Here is a 17,782-nt window from a genome sequence, read left to right as displayed (position 1 = left end):
CATCAAAGCCTCCATCGACTTGGTGGAGGACACAAGCGAGGGCAGTATAGTTATCCTTATTGACGCTGGCGGCGACCAGGGTTCGTCGGAACCCCAAGTGCAGGCCCCCAACTCCAATAAGCAGACCGGCGGCTCTGTGATGGAGACGACACCCTGGCGGACATAGCACACACACATGCAAGCACATTAAACACATAGCCCACGCGGTGTCGATGGAAAAGCCTATAGATTTTTCCTGTCCTCTGGGCCATCGCTTACGCTTTCGCCTCACGACAGGCCTCCGAAAAGGGCACCTAAAGTCAGTTCGGACACAGCGCACAAAAAGGCCCTCTTTTCGTGCAGCGAAGAACAGGTGGGCGAAAGGCACATCGGTGTCCCCTAAACATACGCCGAAGATGCAAGCACTAATTAAAAAGCATGTCCATGCTACCCTGTTAAAAAAAGAAGTCAATGAAAAAGTCAAAATCCTTGACGCCTTTGTCCTCCAAAAGCTTTCAGGTTATGGATTCTTCCTCCCCTGCAGAAAAACTCTCAGGGGCTATGCATCACAAGGACCAGGCACCCTCCCAAGCCACCCCTACCATGTCAGACTTCCCACCTTCATGTGACTATACCCCTGAAAAATGTAACAGATTTTTAAAAAGGATGTCATGCTTTGTGGACTTCATAGACAAGAATCCAGAATAACTAACATCAACCCCCTGCCAAATAAGCTTGTCTTGAGCCACAGCCTAGCACTTCTGCCCTAGGCCCCCCGGCATCCACACACCAAGACCCTTCTCAGCACATGAATAATGTGGATCTCTCAAAGGGACCTACACTGTCAGGACCAATACTATGATGACATCTACGTCATCCAGTCGCCTGACCACCAAGACCAGCCAGTAGAAGATTCTCCTGTACACAATCAACTAAAATACAATGAACTGCTGCTGAAGGCTGCCCAACACTTCAATATTGACAACCAAGAGGAAAAAGTAGACAAGGACTTTGTGGAGGACATCCTGGGAGACAGGAAGTCCGCCATTCAGTTTATCCCACTGTTACAGTCTGTACAAAGACGTATACAGCCCTCCCTACTTACGCCTAACCTCACAAGGGCGGTTAACCCCAGAATCCAAAAACTATCCAAGCCAGCGCCCACAGACCCTCTGTATATTAGGGGTCAGCTAAAACATGATTCATTAGTCGCCACCACTACCAAAAAAGAGGGCTGGCACTCCTCTGGCATCGGCCGAAGCCCCGCCAGACAAAGAAAACAAGAACATCTACATGTTCGGAAGGAAGACTGCCTCCTCAGCTGCATCTAAAGCTAGAATCGCAAACAACACTACACTCCTGGCTAGGTATGGCTGCCACAAGGAACACCAGGTCGAAGAGATTCCAGAACCCCTAAAATTGTTAAGCACTATTGCAGAGGGCAAGCAGAGGGCAAGCAGGTATCAAACTGCATCCTCAACAATAACCTCGATGCAGTAGACAATGCAGGCTGCATCATCACGGAAGGCACGATCATCAAGTGCCACATCTGGCTCAGACAGTCTAGTTTTAAGCTAGAGACTCAGGCCACCCTCCTTAACATGCCGGTTGAGCCTAATGTACTTTTTCGGTAAGGCTGTCAGAGAACTCCCTTAAAAGCGCAAAGGTGGAGTATGACACTCTTAAATCCCTTGGCCAGTTAACAAACAAGCCCTACGTATGGTGGGGCTCATCAAACTCCAGAAGGTTTCGGGGTCAGGGTTCTCAACTGTCTTCCGGTTACACTCAGGGTGGACAGACTTCAATTTCTAGCTTTCAAAGTGGAAACAAAAGATCTTGAGGAAGAGGCAGAACCTCACCTGGGAGAGGCTCCACCCCTCCCAAACAATGACACACCGCTGCAGGTCCCCTCCCATGCCACTCCAGTAGGATGTCGAATTTCACACTTCACTCATGCATGGGAGCGGATAACGGCAGAATATTCACAAAGGTGCTTGCAGTATTGGCTAAAGTATATCACAAAAGGGGTAGCCGCCAGACAAAGTTGGAACATACTATTGATTTTGTATGTTACTGTTTACAGCTAAATAATTGTGGTGTTATAAAGAATCACTGGTGGTTCATACTAGTGATGTAGTCTAAAGGACCCTATGGGGTGAGAATGACAAAAATATTACTTTGTACATGTGTACACATAATTGTCAAGAGAAAATACTTTTTTTGATGCAAGTTTATTACATAAAGCTTCTCCTACCAGGACAGCAAAAAACAAAGTGAAGTGTCCTGATATATTTGTAAATAAGCTGATATCATTAGAGCATAAGTCTCAAGTGTATTCTGCAGTACAAGTATCAAAAAAACATCTGAATTGTAGTGATAGGTTTTTCACATACATTTACATAACATCATAACGTAGGTGATAGAATAAAGAGAACAAAAACAATGTAAAAGTGAGTACATTTTCATCAACTTCAAAAAATCACACGCTAGATCTCGACTGCAACAAAAAAGGAAGACAAGTCTAGTGGGCGTTGATTAATGGTGCACAGACATATATGGGTGAGGTACACTTGTCCTTACAGTGTCAAGACAGGTCCTATATAATCGTGCATTTATTTGAGATCTATTGGTGACAAATCCTCGGTCTACGTCAGGAACATGGAATTCCCAGAGGTGTATATTGGACCAGCAGTAGTATTGCTGGACCCTAGGACGTTTCGGCTTCCAGGTTTGGTGCCTTCTTCTGGGCCAAAAAGGATTGCTTTCCTATCGGTAGTAAACACAGAGTGGGTGGATATTAGAAACTCACAGAATGTGCTGTACCATCAAGTGGTACCAATAATGTCTATACAGGCATAACATTGTATAGGTTAAAGAGATCAGCATTCCCATTAAAAACAAAAGCAAGCCAACCTTGAGCTTGGGTCCGGGGAGGGGGCGGCAGGGGGAAGATTCAGTCAGATGGAGCTGTGTTCAATCAGCGAGGAGCAGGTGGCAATCGCTAGTTTACTTAGTGAGATTGGAAAACAGTTCCCCACAGTTCATCTGAAAGACAGCAGTGTGCCTGTGTAAGAGTGGCAGCACACCTGTGCAGAGACTCAATCCCTGTGTACCCTAACCCGGACGACTGGCTAATCGCTCTCCTCATATTTGCAAGCAAAATATACAAAAGACAATAGACCTTCTTTTCAATGTGGGATTCTCCATCAACAAAAAGTAATCAAGTCTAGTCCCCAGCCAGATTAAATAATTTCTGGGAGCATTTCTAAAAACGAAAGGGGAGCTAGCTTTCTCGTCAAACGTGAGAGTACAAAACATGCTGTTGCAAGTACCTCACTACAAGGCCGGTCGCCAGATAACTGTACGCAAAACAATACGCTTGCTTGGGATGATGGCCTCATGCATTCACTTGGTTCCACAAGCGCCCCTACGCATGCGCCCAATGCAGGAATGGTTAGCGAAAAACAATGGTCTCAGGCAAGTGGTCAGTGGGACGAGCTAGTGGTTGTTTCGCTAACCCTGGTACAGGCTCTTTGCTGGTGGTCCAGGGACAACCTGCTAAAAGAAAAAACCCTTCCGCGTTCCACCAGCACAAGCGATCCTAACTATAGACGCCTCACTCGCCGGATGCAGGGCTCACTTCCTTTACCACACAGCCAGTGGACACGTGTTAGAGCCCAAAGACGCATCAACTTCCTGGAACTTTTGCCAGTCCTCAAGGCTCTTCAAGCCTATCAGCAACATCTTACAGGTCAAACAGTGAAACTCCTTACAGACAGCATCACTGCCATGTTCTACATAAACAAGCAGTGAGGCACACACTCTCAAAGTCTGTCCAAGCTATCCCAAAGAATATGGAAGTCTGCACTCAAGCGGAACATGTTCTTAAAATCTCAACACGTTCAAGGGGAACTCGATTCTCTGGCAGACACCCTCTACCAGAAGAACACAAGTGGCAACTCGACAAGGTTATCCTAGATGGCATATTCTCATAATGGGGTCATCCCCCCATTAGACTTGTTCACCACAAGCCTAATCGTGCAATGCCCAGACTTTGCATCCAGGTTTCCCCAACCAGGGTTCAAGTGGAATGCTCTGTGGATGACCTAAACGTGCAATGCCCAGACTTTGCGTCCAGGTTTCCCCAACCAGGGTTCAAGTGGAATGCTCTGTGGATGAACTGGTCAGGGAAATTTGCTTACGCTCACCTCACTCCCCCACGCCCCACCCAACACCACTCCTGAGCAAAATAGTGCACAAGATGCACCGGGAACAAGTGGCTCTAATCCTGGTTGCTCCTATGTGGGCGAGACAACCTTGGTTTCCATATCTGCTTAAACTGGCGATGTGCGACCCAATCAAGCTCCCTTGCCGAGGCGTTGCTGAGGGGGCTATAGCCCCAGATCTTTTGGTTGTAGCCCCGGATAGAAGGTCAGGGGTTACAAACAAAAAGGCTAGCTAGCCCCCAGTCCCAACATTCCTGATAGTCTGAAAATTAGCATAGCCCCGGATCTTTTATAGACCTAGCAACACCCCTGCTCCTGTGCCCATAGAACAAGCTAACACAACACAAGGGAGCATCCCTCCACCCTCGCAGCTTGGCTCCTGGAGTCATAGAATTTGGCCACTTAAATCTTCCACAAAGGTATATGGATACCCTAAAGGAGGCACGGAAACCCAACACCAGACACTGCTATTTCAATAAATGGAAGATATGTGTGATATGGTGCAGGTTACAAACCCTAAACCCAACAGAATGTTCCCCAGCTAACATTCTACATTACATGCTTTACCTACTAGACTTCGGCCTAGTATTCTCCATCAAAATACACCTGGAGGCCTTGTCAGTTTATACCACTTCACAAAGCAATGTGTCCTGGTGAAAAGTTCCTGTCAATAAAGCATTCATGGAAGGGGTAAAGAGGCTATACCCTCCAATTTCTAACACTCCACCGGGTTGCGATCTCAATGTCGTGCTCTCCAAGCTCATGATTCCACCCTTTGAGCATATGCACAAGGTCAGCCTAAAATATGTTTCAAAACTGCATTCCTAGTAGCCATCACCTCTATCAGACGAGTCAATGAGCTATACAGGCTTTGTCCATAGAAGACTTGTCCTCACAACACATCCTAGGTTTTCACCTAAGTTCATTTCAAAGTTCCATGTTAATCCATAGAACTTCCTACCGTCTTTCAAAATCCATCAAACTCAGCTGAAAGAAGCCTCCATACACTTGATGTACAGAGGGCAGTCGTGTACGATGTCAACAAAACTAAACCCCTAAGGAAAACAGACCAGCTCTTTGTTTCCATTGGACCTGGGAGAGAGGGCGATCACACATCAAAAAACCCCATCTCCAGATGGATAGTCAAGTGCATACAGCTCTGCTATTCCCTATCCCAAAAAGTTTTATCTTTCACTCCCAGGGCTCACTCTACCAGAGGTACCAAAGCTACCTTAGCCTTCCTTGCAAATGTTCCTCTAGACGCCATTTGCAAAGCTGCTACATGGAGTTCCATTCATACTTTCACACAGCATTATTGCATTGACAATCACTCTAAATACAGATTCACAGGTGGGGCAAGTGGTTCTAAAACATCTACCTTCTCACATCCCACCTCTGTCTCCAGATACTGCTTGCTAATCTATGCAGAGTATGTGATCTAAGCAGATCCACAAGCCTCAGAAGGGATAAATTACTCAACGTATTTCTGATGCTTGTATCTGCTTATACTCACATGCGCCCACCCTTCCTCCCCTACTTGAGTCGAAGGCGCATAGATGTTTTCTGGTGTATCACTGTTTCTGCTTTATCACATCTGCACTGGCAGTACACTTCTTGCAACCTCATGTAAGAAACAAACAATCTGATGGACATTGACACGTGAAGGAGCATGGGTAGAGTAGGTAGGCAGTGAAAAAGTCGAAAACATTATGTCGAAAGACATAATGTCGAGAAAAAAAGTCGAAAAAAAATAAATTTGAATGTTTGATTTTTTTATTTACATTTATTTGGGGTTCCGCGAGTAAAAAAAAGGGGGTAAAACAAAAAAATAAATTAAAAAAGGGGGATTCGGGGGGAACCCCCATTTCGAAAAAAAAGCAATTAAAATAGACATTCAAATTTTTTTTCCACTTTTTTTTCGACATTATGACTTTCGACATAATGTCATTCGAATGTATCACTATAAACCGTTTCAGTACACGTCACACTAGGGATAGTATTACTAACATGCCCTGTCGACGTCCGTTGTTGACTTTCGAAAACAAATCTTGTCTGCGGCTACTACTAGATGTCGTACTATGCAGAGCCTGTGAATCTAAGCAGATGCAATCACCAGAAATACAATTACGGTGAGTAATGTATCCCAGAGTAATGTGTCCCATACATTTCATACAAGAATGGATCACCATATGTAGCATTAATATCAGTCTGCATAGGCCCATTTGACCAATTTACTGTGAATGTAAGCAGACATCCAAAGCCAAATGATGCCATTCAATAGAAAGAAAATACATGTGGCTGTTGCATGAAATGATAGGTGTGTCAACAAATTCAACTCTTAGAAACTGAGCCGGAACCAAGCAAATCTAGTCGTGCCCTGCAAAAAAGCATACCAAATAGATTGTAGCAAGTTATATATATGTTTACAGGTGTTCGAGGTTTTCTGAAGACTTTTCAGTTGTGAGTTCACACATATTGAGTGTGGCAAGTAACGCAGAGAGCGAGAGACCCTCATTTGTTTCTCCCTCCCCCAAGTCCTGCCACATGCCCACATATTCCTCATTATTAGTTGCAAATGCAAAGTGGCAGTGGCTAAAAAGCAAAGTACAGGAACTTGGCAGCTACTGTCCTCCCAACACTCCGCCCAGGCTGCATGGAAAGGAAGCTGTTCTGAATGTGCTACCCGCACATAGCATTGGCAACTTGTTTTAAAATATACATCTACAATGCTCATAGTGCCCAATCTCCCCTTGCACGCAGAGCGAAATGAAAGGTGAAGAGGGATATTGCACAAATGTTGTTACTGCACAAAGGCAGGATCAACTGTGTTGATCGTACTCATAAAACACAGGGCATTAGAGTTGAAGGCTAGCGTAGCTGGTGCAGGTGTGCACAATCACAATGTCATTTTTAAAATGGTATTCCAAAGATTTCACACGTGTGCAAACAAGATTAACACGCCACCCCCTTAGCTCATGTGTTCAATTTGCATGCACTTGCTCAAGTGGTGGATGGGGGTGGTATGAAATAATACCACTGGTTAGTTACCTGTACAGCGTGGTTGAAAAACAACACACACGCAGTGTAAACAAACACCCAATCCAAGTAAAGCAGACAGGGATATAGATTGAGTTGAAAAGTAACCTTCAGCCATGTTGGTAGACGGGTTGCCTGCTCTCTAGCGCTGCGGTGAGCCGTGCCTTTGGTTTTCAGTGCTCATCCTCAGCCTCGCATTCTCCTGCATGCCACGCGGCCCCAGCTGCACTTGCACGTTCGGAGGCGCTTGCATGGTTCCCTCCCTTGGCGCACATGTGACTCACCAATTACACGCTTCTTCGCTGCTAATTTCGCAGCAGGTCCTGAAGGTGTTTGGCAGAGGGGAAAGGAGGTAGGGAGGGTGCTGCCACGAGTCCCACATTAAAGTGGCATGGGGCAATTCTATAGGAGATTTTGCATGGGCTAATGCTGGGAGCAATATGGGGTAATGTTTTGGGGCCATTGATAAGTGCCATGGGACCGTTTTTCGGCAGGCAATGGGAAAGTGGCATGGGACAATTTGATGGGGCAATCCAAAAGTAGAATCCGGGCAGTTTAATTTGGGCAATAAGAACATGACCTGCATTTTTGTGTCACACATCATTTGGTCAATGTCAGTGATGTGCCTTATAAGGCATGCACAGTATGCCTGCCTTGACAATCACTAGTCTTTCCCAGCGAATTCACAAAAGGAACCAGCAACATAGCACGCTAAACAAACAAAACAGGTACACTGTTTGCCAATTACTCGAAAGGGATTAAATGTTTCTGTGGCAAATAAAAAAATATATTTTGAAACTCAGAGCCTGCAACTCTAGTTCAAAGGTCATTCCGCCGTTTGATCGTTGTAAGATTGCTTGCACTTACGGGGAGAGGTGCAGTCGGAAATTCACAATAGCCCATTATCTCTCGGTGCGTCAGTTTAAAATATATATATATATATTATTTTTTATTTTTTTTTAAATAGGGGCCTGGGGTCGCAAGGAAGATCGCAGGGGTTGCAGCTGCGACCCCTGGTGAACCCCAAATGACGTGCCTGAAAGGCAGCCCATTCCTTTTGGTATGGAAATATTCTGACCTAGGGAAGTTAGGGAGTTCCCAGAGGGGAACAGGGGAACTTGGTGGAGCCTCCGGCTGACTTGCAGCATTCAAGTGGCCTAGGCACCTCTCCTGAAGTGGACTTGCATCTGGCTCCTACCCCGGGCAATCCTCTGGCAGCTTTTCAGAGTCTTACTGTTATGATGGTGGATACCTTGTGACTTTTGGCACCCTCCAGTCCAAAGGTTCAATATAGGCTGAAGGACCTTCTGGACTAGGGCCCCAAGAAGGAAACCCTTTTGCCTTTCAACCAAGCAGGATAGGCACGGGTCCTAGAACTTTGGTCTCAACCGACCTTAGTCATGACTGTTGATCTTGACCTGGTAAAAAAGCACAGTCCAGTGCCCTGAGACCCCAAACATCCTGTCTGCCAATGCATCACCAGAGAGCTTGGTTGTACAGAGTGCCCAAGGCCGGTCTGAAAACCATATCTTCTCCTGCTTTGGCTCCTAATGGAGAGAGCAAACGTCTCAATACCTAGGGCAGGAAAGTCTTTGGTACCGCTATCCCGGACCTGTGTTGCATCAACACCTCCTGTGCACTGGCCAAGATCTCTTCCAGGCTTTGGTCTGAGTCAAAGAGTTCAACTTAAGAATCTGTCTGCGTTCAAAACCTATACTGGCCCTCACAACTAAATCCATACAATTTGAAGGGATGTCATCAACCAAAAGAAAACAGTGTTCAACACAAAGGTCTGAACAACTTCCAGTTCGCAGGTTTCTTTCAGCTCCCTTCCCGAAGTGTAAAATAGTTCCGCAAAAAGTCTCAATATTACCTTGCTTGGTTTCAAGGTGATGTCGTTTTAACCAATACTCAGAGTTCCATTCTCCAAGTTCCAGGCAACCCAGTTCAAACACAAGAGAACCTTGAGACTCTGTCCTCAAGTCAGCAAATGTCTCAAATCCCAAGGGTTCTCTTCCCCAAGATTCAGTTTTGTTTCCAAAATAAATGCCCTTGTCTTCCTAGTTTTGATTTCCAAAGTTCAATTAATTTGCATTTCAATTGTCTTCCTGTAGTTTGCAGCTTTCACACCAGTTAGTATCAATACTCCTCTCTTTTGTTTAATTTGACAGTTCCATTTTAAGTCAAGCTTCATTATCTTTTATTTACTTATTCTTTAAAGTTACATTCACTTCAGAACTCGTCATACAAGACTTTTGCTTGAATTTGCGGTCCCGTTTGGATTCAATATGTCATAATTCTGTTTGTTTGCAAAGTTACGTATTGAACAGCCATGTGTTTTGCTCGTGCCTTAATTTAACTTTTATTGGTTGTTCAATATTCGTTTGATTCACTTTATATGAATTGCCCAGTGCTCAGAGAGCTTCGAAAACCTGTTTCCACACACACACGACCACTCCAATACAATGTATTTCCAACAGTTCAGCGATCAACAAGGTTAACACCGAAGACTTTGAAAATGAGACACACAACTACTCTGATACATGGTATTCCCTAATAGAGTTCAAACATTTGCGCACTGGGTATCTCATTGGTCAGAAACTCACTTGTCGCTTTAACAGTTCTTCCAGCAGCGTGGATCACACTGACTTTAGCTTTTGATGTCAGGGCTCCAGCCCCTTCTGCACTCCTGTGTTGGCCTCTCTATACAGGGGAACAATCACCTCGAACATAAGGGAAAAGGGCAACCTTCCCACACGGCTTCCTTCACCACGTTCAGTCCGTTCCATGGAGCCCCAGCTCCCACAACACCCTCCATAGGCTGCCTCTCTTGGTAATCCCAGCGTCTCTGCATCCTGCTTAGATAAGGTTCCCTTCTGCTTGCACCAGCCTCCCTCCTGGGCTGGTCTCCTTTTGTACACCTGCAACTCCTTGAGAGGCTGCAGGTGTTGATGTCCAAGTAGCTCTGCCTGATCACAATCAATGGGACATGCCTGATCCTCACAGCTCTTAGCAGGCATCTTGCTCGTCCTAGTACCAGAATAGTAAAAGAGTGTAGCCTTCATTTCTCTTAGTTACTTCTTCTTCGTTCCAGTACTAGAGTGGTGAGAGTGTGTGGTGTTCATTAGTCTGTCTCCTCTTCCTTGCAACTGTAAAATCACTGGGGGCTGGCTGTGCAGCAACCTGTGAGTCCCCTGCAGGGCCAGGGGTTTTCGATCCAATTTCAACAGGGGGGAGGGGTCAAGCACTTTCAGGAAAGGAGGTGCAACGTCGACACAAGTGTCAGGGTAGTGGTGCCTCCAGAGGTGGTGTCGCAACCTCCACAGTGCTCTCCGCTGCCCCAGGTGTGAAGCCTCTGAGTCCGTGAGGTCAGACTTCCACCAACATTCCCCTGGGGGAAGCACATTATCCCAGTTCAGCGAGGAATGGGGTATTACCACTTCCTCGCAGGCCATTCACCAGGAATACAGTCCCCCTTTGCTCTTCGCCCTCCAGACCACCCGCCGCTGGCCAGTTCTTTGCCCTCGAATCCTCTCCTGTTGGAGGCAATCAATCCGCTTCTGCCAAAAGGGACAATAGACTCTGTACACTTCTCAGAACTTCTCGGAACGAGGCCAAGGCTGTTACTCAACCTATGTTCTGGTGCTGAAGGTGTATGGGGTCCTCATGTCCAATCGTACATCTGCTGCATCTGAACTTGTAATTATGCAAGGACAGGTTCAAAATGGTAACTCTTGCCCAGATCCTTTAGGCCGTCTATCTTCAGGATTGGATAATCTCCCTGGATCTCCAGTATGCCTACTGCCATGTTCCCATCCACAGGAGAGGCAGCAAGTACCTGAGATTCAAAGTGGGAAATTGCCATTACCAATTCAAGGTCCTGCCATTTGGCCTTTCTTTGGCACGCAGGGTATTCACTAAGCTGCTGGCAGTAGTAGTGTCTTGACTCAAAGAAAAGAGGGCATTCATGTGTTTCCCTAGCTGGAGGAGTTTGCTCTCCAGACCAAACATCAGCAGACTTGTACCAGACGTGCATGCAGCCTGTTGCACAGCTTGGGCTTCTCCCTGAACTTCAGGAAGTCTCAGCTTTGACAGCCCCAGTCCCTCCGATTCATCAGAGCGGTCTTAGACACTTGCCGAGCCTTCCCACCCGAGGACAGAGTAGCAAACATCTGTGAGATATAGTACATGCCATCCAGTTGCTGGAAAATGTTCCTGCCTCAGCTTTTCCATGCCTCCTGGGTCTTATGGCCTCCTGCATACTTGTAGTGCCGTCGGCCTGTTTGCGCATGAGGTCACTTGAGTTGCTTCGGAGTTGTCAGTGGTCTCAGATTCAGGGATGAAATCAGATATTCTTCAGGTCTCGGCGCAGGTGAGCAGAGACCTGTAGTGGTGGTCTCAGAGAGACAACTTAATGCAAGGGTCGTTTTGGCAACCTTCACCCCAATAGACACTAGTCAAAGATGCGTGCCGGAGGGGCTGGGGTGCTCACCTCCAAGACCTTATGGTGAGCGACCTGTGGTCCCCATCGGAGTGCTGAGAGGACAACAATTTGCTGGATTTGAGGGCGATCAAGCTCAACCTGGTCACCACCTTCCCCTCTGAAAAGGTCAAGACTGTGCTGCTCTTTGCGGACAACACAGTAGCTATGCACTATCTAAACGAGTGGGTGGTGTTGGCTTCTTGCTTCTTTGCAGAGGAATTTGGTTGTGGTTCTGAGATCTGGAGAACTTGTCTCTGATGGCGGTTCACCTGGTCGGCAAGGAGAACGTACTGGCGGATGCCTTGAGCAGATAGTTTTGGACTGCCCACGAATGGGAGCTCTGCTAGGAAATTCTGGAGGAAATGTTCTCCCGATGGGGAACTCCTCAAGTGGATCTCTTCACTTCCATTGTGAACAGGAATTGCGAGTGGTTCTGCTCCAGGGAATTTCCTTGACCGGCAGCTTTGGGGGATGCCTTGACAGTTGAGTGGTACTTCAAGCTGCTCTTTTTTCCATTGATCCCCGTCATTCCGCTGGCTCTTAGGTGATTATGCCTGTTTAGGGTTCATGATGATCTTGATCGCTCGCGATTGGGCCTGGAGAACGTGGTACCCAGAGTTGCTAGACACAGCCATCTGCCTGCCGCAGTGGCCAGGTGTACATTCTCATTCGGAGGGGCGGGTTTTGAACCCGAAACCTCCACAGCCTGGCTGCTGAAAGGTTGAGGTATAAGGAGTGGATTTGGTCTGAGGACATCTTGGGCGTATTCCTCTAAGCTAGGAGGCCCTCCTTCACATCCATATATGCCTGTAGGTGGCATAGGTTTTCGACTTTGGGCCGGAAGAGGGGTCTGCATCTCTTTTGCCTGCTCCACATCCTCTGTAATGAATGTTCAGCTTTCCCCCAGGTGGGCCTGCAGATTGGCACTGTGAACGGGTATCTTGCTGCCATGTCGGTTTTCAAAAGAACCCAGAGCAGGCCTTTTTTTCATGATCACCACTGTCATGCAATTCCTAAGGGGTCTTGGTAATGTGTTTCACTTGCACCAGTTGTTCTTATGTGGGATTTGAGTTTACTGTTTACATTTTTAATTGGCGCTGCATTTGAGCCCCTTCACTCTTGTTCTTTAAGATTGCTCACCCTTAAGGGGGTTTTCCTGGTCGCCATCACTTCCACTAGACTGGTGAATGAGCTCCAGGCATTCCTTTAAACCTCTACAAAGAGAAGCTGACTTTGAGAGTGAGACCCTCTTTTCTTCTGAAGGTGGTCTTGGATTTCCAACTCTCTGAAAAGATACATCTTCCATTCTTTTTTCCTCCACCTTACCATTCCAAAGCAGAGGAACGATTCCATTGGCTGGGCCCGGTGTGGGCCCTCGGGTATTACACGTCTCATACGAGAGAGGCCAGGAAAGATGACCAGCTTTTCGTACGTTCTGCTTTTGCTGGCAGGGCTGTGAATAAACAGACGCTGTCAAGATGGAGAATTCTCTGCATCTCTCAATGCTATTATCTGGCTGGTAAACCTGGGGGTCTCAGGTGCACTCGAACAGAGGACTGGCCACCACCTTGTCTCTGCAACATGGAGTCCCGGGTCTGGACATTTTGCCAAGCGGCTTCATGGGCTTCTTTGCACACGTTCACTAAACAGTACTTCCTGGATGATCGGTCTGGTCAGGACGCTCATTTGGGTAGAGCTGCCCTTCAGAGTTTTCTGGTTCAGGAGGTTCCCTTGCTATTCTCCTTACTCTAGGTCTACATACTGCTTTGAGAGTCTATCTAAAATGAGGAATCTGTGGAAGGAAGGAATCCATTAGAAGAACAAATTACTTAACCCCCTGTAATGTTATTTCTGATGTACGTTCCTCCCACAGATTCCTCATCGCCCTTCCTACTGGACCCTCTTAGCGGATGGCTAGTACACCTTGGTTCTGCGGTCTCTCGGTGAAGTGTTAGGGAAAAAAGGTGGAACTAAGGTCACGGGCACAGCCCTTTTATATGTATACTAGCCCTGACATGTCTGTTAAAGAGGCGTCAGGCAGGGCCAACATGGAGCCGACTGCGCTCTCTAGCTGCAGAAAAGCGTCTACGTTGGGAGATAGATATCAAAGATGAGGAATCTGTCGGAAGAGCATCCATCAGAAAGAACATCACTAAGAGGTAAGTCATTTGTTCTACACAGTGACAGGTGGTGCAGCTCGTACCCATACCCTGAGTCTAACAGTTCCTTTTCCAACACCACAGGTTACCAGACTTCAGAATATAGGCCAGGCCAATGGCTCCAACAGTCACACAACTTTGAATTTTTAAAATTCCTTTTCTTTTAGTTCAATTGATTACTTTCCTTTATTTCTAAAATGAGTAAAATAAACTTCTGTGTTTAAGGCCTGCGGCTAGTGTCATCCGGCAATGTCCATCAGACACCAATGACCACTGCACGTGTTGACTCGGCACCTGCCAAAACAGGAAGTGTGAGGATTGTCAGGATATGACCTCCAAGGTCCTGCAGTCACGGGAGCACCAACCTTCTCTGGAGAAAATTAAGGAGCAGAAACTTCCTAAGAAGAGGCATAGGGGCTCCTCAGAAACGTAATGGCCACGCTCCAAGGGCTCGCTATTGAGGGGTTCATGCTGCAGTCCTTTCACTGGTTCTACAAGGATACTTCGGAAGAGATACCATTCAATCTCTTGCTCCCCTTAGCACAGACTCGTAAAAGCCAGAGAAGAACAGGAGAAAATACATCACGCACAAACCTACCGTCATGTCGCTGGTTTCAAGTGGAGCAGAATTCAGGCACTGACGTCCCTGGACAGGCACCAGAGGTGCCACGGACACGGGGGTACATGGATGCCTTCCATCATGAGATGCTGGCCATGTTAGCTGAAATGCAACAACCGGTTGCAGTGCCTGCTTTTCTTTCCATATTTGTTACCCAGTGCAGATATGGCGCACAGTGCCGTTTGACCTCTGGAGCTCCAATGACCGGAATCCCTGAAAAGACACTGGAGCCAATCACAATGGTCGTAGACATTTTTGGGGACTGCTCCACTGACTCCAGGGAGTTGAAAGCAGGATGCTCATGTACCTCAGCACGGTTCCGCATTGGTACCCGTGATGCGCTGATGATGCTGTCTCATAAGGCGTCTGATGTTAGATAGGTGCTGCTTGATTTAGAGATGAAAGAGGCAAACCCTGAGGTACGGGAGAGTGGATGCACTTTTGAATATGGGAGCACAAGACCTTGGTGACTGGGAGGAGTTCTACTCCAGGGGCAGAGCCAGTTTCTGGCACAATCAGGGTGAGGTCATACCTTGGAAAAGGAGCCTAGACAGACTGCCAAGTCACTGGGCCTATTAGCCACCCCAGGCCTTTTTTAATGGCCCAAAAGTATGGTGACACACCAGCTATTCCTCTGAAGCAGAGCTTCAGCCAGGGCACCCCAGTGAGGTCCCAGGCACAGAGGAGGCCTTTCAAGGTTTGGGTACAGAAGAAGTCTGCTCCTAAGTCTTAGGTGGCTCAGGGACGGCAGCCTCTGGTAAGCCACTTCGATGCAATGCCAATGGGGGGGGGGGGCATGCTGAGATATATTGTTGAGGAATGGATGATTGTGACCACAGACCAGTGGATCTTACATATTGGAAAAAAGGGTTAGAATCTCCCTTTCTTTAGTTTACTTTAGACAGACACACCCTTCCCCGCACCACCAAACCCTCTCACACACACATTGCAGAATGCAGGATGAGCTCATGTTGGTAGTAGAGCAAATGTTAGAAAAAAGACCTATAGAAGAGGTACCTGAAGGAGAACACCATGGCAGGTTCTACTCAAGATATTTTCTGACCCCCGAAAAGAGAACTAGGGAAGCTAAGGGCCTTCCTAGACCTGCAGTACCTCAACAAATTCAGTAAGAAATTAAAAATGTTACCACTCACTGACTCAGCTACTGGGCACCCTGTGTCAAGGCGACTGCATGAAGGCCTTGGACCTCCAGTGCGCATATTTCCATGTGCCCATCCTACTAGCCACAGGCAGTTCCTTGCAGTTTGTGGCAGCGGAAGAACACTAGCTGGCCGGACTGACATTGGCAGCCAGAGTCTGCACAAAAGCATTGGCAGACGTGGCATCACACCTGCTGTGGCTGGCAGATGTAGGGGTACCTTGACAATTCACTGGTGAAAACATCCAGTCAGGTAGGTCTCCTGTCCACGCTTCAACAGGCCAAAGGGGTGCTGCTCCAATGCCTAGAGTTTTCATTGAACACCAAAAAGTCAAACCTAACCGCTATGATGTGGCTGAAGTTCATGGAGTCACGTGATGAGAGCCTCTCTGCCACCATAATGATTTCAGGCCATAAAATCAACCCTAGACAACTTCTGCTGCCTCTGATGGTCTTGTGTATTCTGCACATTCTTCGTCTGAGACTTTGCATGAGGAAACTCCAATGGGATGTCTGGTTCGTTAAAACCAGCTGGTCAGGTCTTTGGAGGACAGACAACCAGTGGGCACAGATTTGGTGTACGACGGTGTGTTGGTTGTGCAAGGAGGAGAATCTCATGATAGGCAAACGGTCCTCCCAGTTTTTTAGGCTCCTTTCATAACTCTTTGATGACAGGCTGGGGTAGCAGGGTCTCCCTTAATGAGCTGGAAGTAAGAAAGAAGTGGTCCGAGGAGACGAGATGCCACATCATTCTCCTGGACCAGAGGGCGATTCACCTGTCTGTTGTCACACATCTAGGATATTTGTTGCTCCTCTCAAGAAGGGAGCCACCCTCTTTGAGGCTAGGGAGGGCAGCCTCCTAAACAAGACCCTTCTTGGAGGTCTGGGCAAGTGAGACCTCACTGAATGACTACCCTCTTGGGGATAAGGACTCCCATTCCCTTTACGAACTCCCTATGAGAGAATAACTATCAGCTTACATGGGAATTAATATGCTTTCACTTGCTAATGTATTGCTTTCAATAACCAGTAATACAATTCCCATCTCCCTGGCTGTAGGCGAATGCTGGGTTTCACCTAAGCAACAAAGAAACGAAATGCCCCTTTAAGAGTCGGTGGCACATTTAAAGGAACGAAGAACCCAACGAGAGTCAGAGAGAACCTTACACAGAGGAGAGCCTTGGACGAAGAAACATCCTGGAGGGACAGAGCGCTGCTGGGCCGCGGAGCCAGCGTCAGTGTGGGAGAATCGAAGAAGCAGAGATGAACGGCAGCTAAGATAGCAGTAGAACAACTTCTGCAGGGATGGGGCCGAGAAGACCGCCCCACTTGGTAGCGTGACCATTGGGTTCCCATGGTGGGCTTGGAGCCCACGAACGAATGCTGATACTGAATGCATCGGGCGGCACGAGTCCTCGACTCCGCCTGTGTGCGCAGGCAATGCCGAGGCAGGCTGGTTGAGAAGTAGACGCTGAGAGACCGGAGAGCGAAACAAGGGAAAGAAGACTCGTCGAAATGCCAAACCCCAGGAACCAGCCCAACGCCCAAGAAGGATAGCAGGGTGATTCAGGGAAGGCAGACGCAACTGGGAGCAAGTAAAGTAACTGTGAATGTGGGTTATGGGAGACCGAGAAACCCGAAGTGTGAAAATTGTTGAGAGCTACGAGTGTTGCCAAGTATAAGGAATCACGAATGCCTGGTGGGCCCTATAAGAGACATTGGGGAAGTAATTCATAGAATAGAATCTGAAGAAAGCTCAGAAAAGCATACAAGGACTTGGGGAAAGAGTACGAGAAGGATCCCTATGTGTAAATATGTTTAGACTTTAAATGTATACCTCGAATTACAGAATATCTTGAGTGTGCTAGGAGGATTAAGGCACTTTCTTTATTGACTTGTTTTCATTGGAACTACGGACAATGCCCTAAGCAGAAGCCCACTGAGCCCAAGGGAAATCTCAACAAGAAGCTCAGTGCTCTGGTCTTTAGATTCTTTTCCTATAATGTTAGGGCCAGATACAATTAGGTTTTGGATGGAGGACATATCTTTGGTTTTTGGATAACTGACGAGCATCTGTAGTTTAGTTTCTTAGACAGGAACAATCCCCTTAGTGAAAGGGAT

Source organism: Ambystoma mexicanum, chromosome 2p (genome assembly GCF_040938575.1).
Source record: "Ambystoma mexicanum isolate Mex_15411 chromosome 2p, UKY_AmexF1_1, whole genome shotgun sequence".
Classification (NCBI taxonomy): Eukaryota; Metazoa; Chordata; class Amphibia; order Caudata; family Ambystomatidae; genus Ambystoma; species Ambystoma mexicanum.
This window is presented reverse-complemented; position numbering follows the sequence as displayed.